Raw genomic sequence first — 11,366 nt, 5'->3', positions numbered from 1 at the left:
CAAAGTCCTAGAGCACTACAGCGCCCTCAGGTGGTAGCAGACGGATGTGACAGCTTTCCCTCCGCCACACCACTCACCTGCATCACCTCTCTACTGTGGTTGCATCGCACAAATAAAGCCCTTAAAGTAATTCCTGCTTTTTCTTCTTTGTGTGGCCATGACAGCTGCATAAAACATATGCTGGATAAGTTGGCGGTTCATTCTGCTGTGGTGACCCTTGATTAATAAAGGGACTTAGGCCGTTAGTACGCTAGGTTCCATGTACTCGCACTAGGTACAGTTGCCTCGAACCGGGCCAAAGCACGCTTGTCCCCCCTCCTGTCTCCCCCGACTACCCGCACTCACACCACAAATGGGCCTCGGCACGCTTATGTCATCCCTGCTGCGCTGTTCAGTGAGAAGCGCTCACACTCAGCAGCACAGTGGAGATTTCTCTAGTTATATCGTTTCAGTCGTTTGTTATGCAGTGACATGCAGTCAAATATTTCGCCAAAAAGTCCTTAGGGATGTGATGGCGCTCATAATTATAATGCTCTAGTGCTGCAGGAATGAGGAGGTCTGCTGAAGCTGCGCAGCTGTCATGCTGTGAGGAGTTTGCGTCTTTAATAAACTACGGCAGTTTGCGTTCACTGAACAGTAAGAATGATTAATAAATCCATATGAAACAGCCCCTAAAAAGTCACGTCTCGCTTTCAGTTTCGGGCTTTGGCGCGCTTTGCACTCACACACAAGCGTACCGTGCCAAAGCCCAAGTGAACCGCGCTCAGCCACACCTCTTCCAACCGGCCAAGTGAACTGTGCTTGCGTGCTTGAGCCCGATTCAGCGCACTCACACTTCTCAAACAATATGGGAAACGAGCCTGGGCACGGTACGGATGGCATAGTGTGAGTAGGCCCTTAGCCAAAAAGAAAATGAATGAATGATCTCGTACTGTACAGGGTGTGAATTACAAGAGGGTTTTGGCCTCCTTAATTAATGCTTGATCCCTCCTAAAGGATGTCAAAACAAGGCGTATGGGAGTCAGCCTTTTAATATTGAGAAAACTTAACAAAAAATTTCGACCCCCCCATATAATATGGGAAAGTGGGGTAAACTGGATTATTTTTTTTTACTGAATTTGTCTCTAGATGTAGGCAAAGGATGCTAATGTAGAAAAAGATAATTGTATTTCAGCGTGTGAAGTGTAAGCATCTATGTGATTTGGCTAATGAAAGAAAGTGCTTCTGAAGCAACAGGAAAAACTGTAATTTAAAGAATATGTGCATAATTAATGTTACATAAACATGAACATTAATCAAACTAATGCACAAAACACCTCCTGAATTTAATAGTAATTTACATGTAATCTTTAGTCTCCTGATGCTTATTCAGTTTAACATTTGCCTCATGTATTTTTGACTTCGCTTTGACTAATTATTGTTGTAGAAATTCCACACTGTCGTGCAAAAGCATATCAGTTTGATTTATTTGATCACACTTTACAATAAGGCTTCATTAGTTAATCTTCGTTAATAAGACTTGTAGAGCATTTATTAGTTATGGTTGAACATTTACTAACGCACTGTTAAAATATAAAGTCATGCTTGTTAACATTATGATAAAGGGGGAACAGTTTTATTTCCATTAGCTGACATTAATAAAGGTTAATTAACACCCCTATAAATCTATTGATCATTGTTTGTTCATGTTAGCAAATAAATACATTAACAAACATTAAAGGGAACCCATTAAGCAAAGCTCACTTTTATTAGGGATTTAAACACAGCTGTGTGGCAACAATGTGTGAATATAACCAGATTCTAGTGGTAAAAGTAAATTCTATTGTTTTTTGTTTGTTTTATTTTTGCCTTTTGATTAGATAGGACAGTAGCCAGACAGAAAGCGAAGGGGAAATGGTCAGGAAATGTCCTCAAGCCAGGATTTGAACTCAGGATGCCCTGAAGTGCTACCACATCATATGTCAGCACGCTAACCACTAGGCTATTGCGCTGACATTCTAATGTTTTTATAATGAGCACACTTCATAAAAGCAGTGCGTAGAAACACTTTGATTGACATTCTCCCTTTGTAAATGCCATCAGAAGGGGGAAAGCCCCACCCACTAGTGACGATCCTCTCTCATTTGCATAGCAGCTGAGTCAGAAGCAGCCGTGCACCATTAGACTTTTGAATCAACCTCTATCCCTCAAATAGGTGTGTGTAGCTCTGCACTCTTTTAAAAAGAGTACAATGTAAATTTAAAGTGACAATCACCAAAAAGGCACAATTTGGGCATAAAAGGGGCAGTTTAATAAAGAGTTATAAACAAACAAACAAAAAAAAATCTAAAAACTTTTTTATTTTGAGCCGAATTGTCACATACACAGTCCTAAGTCAGGGATTCTCAATCTCCGTACTGGAGGTCGTGTGTCCTGCAGATTTTAGCTCCAACCCTAATCAGACACACCTGGGCTAGCTAATCAAGCTCTTAATAGGCCAGGGGTATCTAAACACAGTCCTGGAGGTCCGGTGTCCTGCAAAGTTTAGTTTCAACCCTAATCAGACACACCTGGGCTAGCTAATCAAGCTCTTACTAGGCCAGGGGCATCCAAACACGGTCCTGGAGATCCAGTGTCCTGCAAAGTTTAGGCTGCGTCCGAAACCGCCATACTATATAGTACGCTAAAATCAGTATGTGAGCCGAGTAGTATGTCCGAATTCATAGAATTCGAAAAACAATATGCGAGAAGTACCCGGATGACTTACTACTTTCGGCGAGATTCTGGAGTGCGAATCCCATGCATGCTGCGCTATCCCATGATGCCCCGCGTGTGAATTGGAGTAAAGCGACGCAAATTACGCAAGTACGTCACGTGACTATGTCGAAATGGATGTAGTACGTCCGAATTCCATTCATACTTTTCACATTCATACTGTATAGAACGCACTTTTCTAATGGCCGAGTAGTACGTTTAAATTCAAATGCAGTACCTACTGAGTAGTAGGTGGTTTCGGACGCAGCCTTAGTTTCAACCTTAATCAGACACACCTGGAATAGCTAATCAAGCTCTTATGCCACAGTCACACTAGAGTTTGAGCTTGCGAACTACTGTCGTACGGCGCTGCAAAAACTGACGTTTGGCTTTAAATGTCTTTAAGCTGTATAGAAGTGTCTGGAAAAATATCTAGTCAAATATTATTTTGTCATCATGGAAAAGATAAAATAAATCAGTTATTAGAGATGAGTTATTAAAACTATTATGGGGGGGGGGCTAATAGTTCTGACTTCAACTGTATGTGGACTCGTGGTCCGTTTCCATAAAACACTTTTTCCTGATTGTTTTTAATGCATATTTAACATAGAATTTTTTTAAACATGTTTTGACTATCAGAGAGTAAAAACAACATTTTCCCCCCTCATTTTGAACAGTTAAAAATAGTATTTGGGACATTTCATATGCTGCAAAACAGTTGCAGGATGACACTGTATGTCTGTAACAAAATATAAAACAATCAAAGTAGTTCAAATAGCCACTTAAGAGCTAAAATGTGCTGTCTATGTATGTAGCCACTAAGCCCTAGGAGGTTAAACAACACTTATTTTCACCAAGGCTGCATTTTAAAAAGCTAAAAATAGACAATATCATAGACAATATTTATTCTTTATTAATTCATGTATGAGACTGTGTGTGCCTGTGAATACATGAGTTGAGATGAGGAAACTCCTCCCTGTGAGTAAATATCCAATCAGTATCTTCTAAAGTTAGGGGGTGCTTAACCTTCATTCCACACTTTAACATGGCGAGCGGCGGTGAAGTGAGGCTGAGGCAATTATAAGATTTATTTATTTAAAATAATAATAATAATAATTTTACGTAGCTTAGACCAAAAGTTTTGACATGCATAGTCGTTGAATGTGGATCTTGCACTAAACAGTTAGTCATGTCCCCTTCTCAGCAAATCAGAGAGTGTTTGTTCAGTGGATGAGAGGACATAACGAATCTCCTGACACAAGCGTTTGGACATCTGACATTATACAACTCTGAACTCAGCAGCATCTAATTGACCTTCCGAAGAGCAGAATACATTTCCGGCCACACAGCCCGCTGACTGATCCATTTGTTAATCTAACATTAATTACGGGCCAAAGTCGCAAAATAATGAGAATATTCTTATTCTTATTCTTGGCAGGAAAAAGGATGAGAGATAAAAGCTCTTGACAGTGGCTCACTTATTAGAGCCATTTGCAGATAGCGCAACATTTCTCATTGTGCTGATGACGCATTTCTCTCTTAAAAAATAAGCGTTGAAGAGTCTCTCAGAATCTTGTTCCCTATTAATTAAACTTTTACTGGTTATGTTATGGTCCCCACTGTTCCTGAAGTGTTTCAGCTTCATCTTTACCTGGGATCGGCTCTCTGTAGGGTTAGTATCAATAACTCTCATCTGCCATTCTCACTCTGTTATCTCAGGGCATTTCCTAATAGTCAGACTCCTACTCATCTGAGCTTAAAGCAGGGAAGCGGCAAGGCCCGCGAGTTAAGAGCCCTGGATAAATGTTAAGGGAAATCATGAATCATCCTTTGATGTGTTTCTCTCGTTCAGACCTCAGTTGCCTCTGCCTGGAGAAGTGGCCTACAAAACACAAGCAAGCCAGATGTGGAGTAACAAGGACCCCATCTGGCCACTCACTGCAGGTGCATTTTTTTTTTACTTTTTGGATGTTAGTTGGTGTGGAGTGTATAATTAGGCAGAAAAAAGATATAAATGGTTACTAATCTCAAAGACCACTCTACTCTTTCAGAACTAAAGGTGCGCAAACTGTCACTGGGGTGGTACCTTTTCAAAAGGGACACATTTGTACTTGAAGGGTCTATATTAACCAGCTAAACTCGGCTGTTATTTTGGGATTCCTGCCTGGATTTTGCCTACCCAAATTTAAAAGCTTCCCAAATCCATGTGCAGAGGTGTAAATGCTAAACTTTGGTATCATTTTAAAGAAAACCCTTTGAATTTTCATAAAACACTATTGAAAGTGTTTAAAATATCTGTTTATGTTGTCTGTGTTATAATAAACACCTAAATAAAGAGGCGCTTTTTGTATATATTTTTTAATAAACTCAAATTTGAAAGTGTACCTTTTAGGTTCTGTGTGGTCTAGCGTGCTGTAATTAATTTTGGTGGTTCCTGCACATTACTGTCTGTAATCATAGGAAAAAATAAAAATGTTTCTATCATAATCTATGCAAAAGTTATTGCATTCCAACTGATGAGAGGTGCTATACAAGCCACAGGGATCCATCATTGTTTTCATATTTCACAATTCTTTTGTTTGATCAAACATAATTCACTGTGTTTGGACCACATCAGACATATGAAAGGATTACTTATGCACATCACCTCAAAAACAGAGGAGAAATGGCCCTGAAGCGCACAGCATGAGGTAAGAGATGACAGCTGTCTGTGCTATCTGGGGCTGCTTATTGATCATAAATGTATTGTTTTCACTTCTGCGCCATGGAAACACCGTGATTCATTCGACAACTATTTGATATGTGAATATAATTCAGTAAAAGGAATGCTAGATCCTTTTTTAGCACCAGCAAGAGCTTTTATTTGAGCTATAACCATTGCATGTGTCATAAAAAAAAGAAAATGAACCAATGTAAAATACCAAATATGAAAATGAACCAATGTAAAATACCAAATATAGTCTTAATGGTTTTGACTGGGTGTGTAAGTGTTGTAAAGGTTTGTAAACAATGACAAATAATGACCTGCTGAAAACACAAATCTACTGAACAAATTAATTTTTACGTGTCAGCATCAGAATTTAGCACTAAATATGAAAAGTGCTCTGTAGGCAAGACTGCACGTTCTTAATTTTCTTTGATTGTCTTTTTTTTTGGTGTCATTTTCCGATCATGCTTTGTGTCAGGTGATCTTGTGTCAGAGTTGCAGGCGTTTTAATCTAATCTATGGTATGTGAGCAATGAAAGTGAAGTACGCTATTTCGGTTAACTAAAAACTATTCAGCATTCAGCTTCTTTTAACTTAGACTGTATAAAAATACAAATTTAAAAAAAATTATTATTATTATTATTATTATTATCATTATTTTCATTTTACCCATTTATGTATGCTTTTGAATTGCATTAGAGGACTTTGATTTTTCTTCCAACAAATTTTAACTTTAAAAAGTTTGAAAAACTACTTTTATTGACATTTTACTAGTTTACAATGATATACAGTTGAAGTCAGAATTATTAATTATTATTTAATAACTCATCGCTAGTAACCAATTCTTTTTATCTATACCATGACACAGTAACATTTTACGAAATATTTTTTCAAGACACTTGTATACATCTTAAAGTGACATTCAAAGGCTTAACTAAGTTAATCAGGTTAACTCAGCAACAATTCTGACTTTAACTATATTGTCTGGGTTGGTGGTATATATTTTGCTACAAAATCCTTGTAATAAACTGCCAGTACGTTTTCTGTCATTGTTTCTGTCATTATTTCTTACACATTATATTATTTCAAACTACTAAAATGTAAAAAAAAAAAGTCACTTTATTAAACCGTAGAGTTGACTTTTTAACATCAAAAGTCAACAGAGCAGAGGTCAACATCCCATAATGCAACTCACAACCATAAATAAAGGGAAAAAACATCAATTGGGAATCAAAGTATGGAAACTGTTAATTAGCAGATATATATTTTTTACAGTCTAACCCAGGGGTGGGGAAACTCGGTCCTGGAGGGCCGGTGTCCTGCACAATTTAGCTCTAACCCTATTTAAACAGACCTCCCTAGAGTTCAAGTGATCTTGAAGACACTGATTAGTTTGTTCAGGTGTGTTTGACTAGTGTAGGAACAACACTCTGCAGGGACACCGGCCCTCGAGGATCAAGTTTGCCCATCCCTGGTCTAACCTGTATGTCTGATTATTATCCAAAGTATTTATTATTGTAAACATGTGAAATTTCTCAAGCAATCAACACTGACACAAGACTTACTAATCTGTACTCTCAACTGAACTATAAACTGTAGGTGTCTTTTTAAATGTACAGGTATGAAAAAAAAAAAATTTCAATTTGTAGTGGTCAACTGATTTTCAAAATGTTATTTATTTATTTATTTTTTTAACTTTAGTTAATATGTTAGGAAGAAATAGATGTATATTTTTAATTTTCCCTGTTTATTTCTGCTTTTGAATAAAATTATGGGGTGTTGATTTTATTCTTCCAACAACTTTTAACCTTAAAAAAATTAAAAATTACTTTTTACGAATTTTTTTAATAGTTTAAAGTGAAATAATGTCTGGGTTGGTGTTGTATATTATGCTACAAAATCCTTGTAATAAACTGCCAGCACATTTACTGTTATTTTACTTATTTCTCTTTTTTCTTATACATAATATTATTTCAAAACACTAAAGGTAAATAAAAGTCACTTTGTTAACCTAAATTCTGACCCTACCAGGCGAATGTCGCAGCAGAAATGGAGACTCATCAAACCAGGCAATGTTTCTCCAATCTTCTATTGTTCAGTTTTGGTGTGCCTGTGTGAATTGTAGCCTCAGTTTCCTGTTCTTAGCTGACAGGAGTGGCACCCGGTGTGGTCTTCTTCTGCTGTAGCCCATCCGCCTCAAGGTTGGCCGTGTTGTGTGTTCAAAGATGCTCTTCTGCAGACCTCAGTTGTAACGAGTGCTTATTTGAGTTACTTTTGCCTTTCTTTCAGCTGGAACCAGTCTGGCCATTCTCCTCTGGCATCAACAAGGCATTTGCGCACACAAAACTGCCGCTCACTGGATCTTCTCTTTTTTTCTGACCATTCTCTGTAAACTCTATAGAGTTGTGCATGAAAATCCCAGTAGATCAGCAGTTTCTGAAATACTCAGACCAGCCCATTTGGCGCCAGCAACCATGTCACATTCAAAGTCACTTAAATCAGCTTTCTTCCCTTCCCTTTCTTCCCTTCTTCTTCTTGACTATGTCTACTTGCCTAAATGAATTAAGCTGCTGCCATTTGATTGGCTGATTAGAAATTTGCATTAACGAGCAGTTTGAGGGGTGTAGCTATTAAAGTGGCTGGTGAGTGTGGTGTGTGTGTCTATATTTCTATATAGTAAGAGACTCATTCCGATCATACTGTAGGTAGTTTTTGTAGTTTCTTTTTTTGTTTTTTTCTTAGCTGTGGTTATTATTTTTGGCAGCACATCAGCATTTTACTTTCACGTTTACTTAAAAAAAAGCGAGGTAGAAGTCTTTGCAGATGAGTGGGGAAGTCCCTACACTGAAGATAACATTATTTAATTCCACTTATCCTCATTTGTGTCATTCTTGTTGTATTAAGCTGATCTTTCTTCTTTATTCACATAATGGCATTGAGACTTGTGATTTTATGGACATTATAAACTTTTAAAAAAATTAAAGATTATTAAAAAAATTAAAGATAATTAAAAAAATTAAATATTTCAGTTGTTACGATCAGTGAAGAATCTTGAATGAAATGTTACAGTACATATTTTTTCATTACAAATAAATAGGAAATTTATTGGCAATGTTTCACTTGAGGAGGACTGAGACAAGAACTGTGAAAAAATATCAAACAGTTTATTGACAGCGGTGGTAAAAGTAGATAGATTGACCTAACATGATTCTATTGCAATTTGAAGTTGAAGTAGTGGGTAAGATAATATGGAGGGACTGGAGGATGGATGTAGCGGGATACAGACACCAGGTGAGACCAGGAGGGAGCCACACTAGGAGATAGAGAGACTAGGAACACTCGAGACAACAGGGAAACAGAAAGGTAAGTAACAATCTGAATACTCTAGATCAGATATGCTCAAAGCAGGGCCTGCGGGCAAAAGTTGGCCCATTGTAAGCTTTGATTTGCCCCACCATCTGCAAATAAAGTGAGAATGATGGAGAGGGTTGGAGCAAATGCCTTTGACAGATAATTTTTTCAAATTTAACCTTTTGTTTCTTTGTTTTCTTGCATTCTTGTGAAGACTGGTCTTGCCAGGCTCAGTTGGGGATGACCATTTCTCCTATTGCTAAACGTCTTGAGTAGAGCTACAGTCTAGGCGCCGGAGGCTGGAGAATGCTGGACGCAGAGAAGACTCTGTTGTCCCTGGAGTGTCACAGGAATTAAACGCATACTCTCTACTCCTCCGTGACCACCACATCGGCTGCTGTGGATACAGCCTGGTCCGCGATTATGGAAACCATGGGATTGGGGTGATATGATCATACTTTCTACACCTGGCGAGAACTCTGGCAGCTGCATTTTGTACTAGCTGAAGTTTGTTAATAGAGGATGCTGGGCAGCCAGCAAACAGTGCATTACAGTAATCCAGCCTAGAAGTCGAAAATGCATGGACTACCTTTTCTGCATCTGAGATGGATAGCATACTTTGTGACTCACAAATATTTCTCAGATAAAAGAAGGCAGTTTTTGTGACATGGGATATATGATTTTCAAAAGTTAAACTGCTGTCTAATATGACACCCAGATCTTTTATAGTGGAGATAATGCTAACTTTGCATCCCTCTAATTGTAGGTTGAGTTCTGAGGCAGTTGATGATGTCTCGCTACACGAGAACACGAGGATGCAAGATCGCCGAAGAAATCATATTGAGAAACAGCCTGAGTGTATGGCTGCATCCGAAACCACCTACTAGTCAATAGGTACTGCAGTTGAATTCATCTGTACTACTCGGACGTTAGCAAAGTACGTTCTATACAGTATGAATGTCAGCAGTATGAATGGAACTCGGATGCACTACATCTGCCATTTTGTCATGATCACTTGACCTACCCACATGAGTTGGGTCATTTCAGTCCCATTCATGAACTCTCTCGCAGCATGCATCAGATGTGCACTCCAGAATCTCGCCGGATGTATTAGGTTATCTGGATACTTCTCGCATACTGTTTTTGAATTCTATAAGTTTGGACATACTAATCAGCTCGCATACTGATTTTGGTGTACTTTATAATATGGAAGAATGCCATTTTGGACACAGCCTACAGTATGTGTGACAATGTTTTAAGAAATCGTTAACTTTTACAAGCTAAAATCAATTGCAATATAAGAAATACAATCAAATTTACATTACAATGGAACATTCCTTCATTCATTTTCTTTTAGGCTTAATCCCTTTATTAATCTGGGGTCGCTACAGTGGAATGAACCACCAACTAATCCAGAATATGTTTTATGCAGGCTAGGCAGTGACGCAGTAGGTAGTGCTGTTGCCTCACAGCAAGAAGAAGGTCGCTGGGTCACTGGTTCGAACCTCGGCTCAGTTGGCGTTTCTGTGTGGAGTTTGCATGTTCTCCCTGCGTTCGCATGGGTTTGCTCCGGGTGCTCCGGTTTCCCCCACAGTCCAAAGACATGCGGTACAGGTGAATTGGGTTGGCTAAATTGTCCGTAGTGTATGAGTGTGTGTGTAAATTTGTGTGTGGACGTTTCCCAGAAATGGGTTGCGGTTGGAAGGGCATCCGCTGCATAAAAACTTGCTGGATAAGTTGGCGGTTCATTCCGCTGTGGTGACCCTGGATTAATAAAGGGACTAAGCCGACAAGAAAATGAATGAATGAATGTTTTATGCAGCGAATGCCCTTCTAGCTGCAACCCATTACTGGGAAACATTTACACACTCATTCACACTTATACACCACAATTTTGCTTACCCAATTCACCTATGCCACATGTCTATGGACTATGGGGGAAACCGGAGCACCTGGAGGAAACCCACACAAACACGGAGAGAACATGCAAACTCCACACAGAAATGCCAACTGACCCAGCTAAGGCTCAAACCAGTTACCATCTTGCTGTAAGGCGATCATGCTACCCACTGCACCACAGTGCAGCCCTAAATTGGAACATTAACCTTTTATTTAATAATTTTATATATATTTTTATTTAGGTTTGATTTACTCTGCTGAGTTATGCAAAAAACTGGTTTGGTGAAGATGTACAGAATGATGCTTGAAAGGTTACTACATCCCCCACACTATTAGTCTGTTTATCTGCATGTGATTTCCTTGCACATTCATGAGAGTTCATTAGAGTTTATGTCTGTCATTTGCTTAGATATTGTTTCACCGCTCATACACGCCTTTAAATTTAGCTGTAAGGCTTGCTGTGAGGCAACAGTGCTAACCACTGAGCCACCGTGCCACCGTCTGATATGTGTTTATTATCATTTATTTAGCTTTTTTTTAGTCTCGTGTTCATACCTGCTTCAAACTACCAAAGTGATTTTATCATATCAAATCAAAGTGAAGTGTCTAGTTTAAAGTTTAAAATAAAATATGGGTCAAATAAAGAATATGGGTTATAGTCAACCAGCACCACACA

The sequence above is a fragment of the Danio rerio genome, chromosome 12 (genome assembly GCF_052040795.2).
Source record: "Danio rerio strain M-AB ecotype USA chromosome 12, GRCz13ab, whole genome shotgun sequence".
Taxonomy (NCBI): domain Eukaryota; kingdom Metazoa; phylum Chordata; class Actinopteri; order Cypriniformes; family Danionidae; genus Danio; species Danio rerio.
This window is presented reverse-complemented; position numbering follows the sequence as displayed.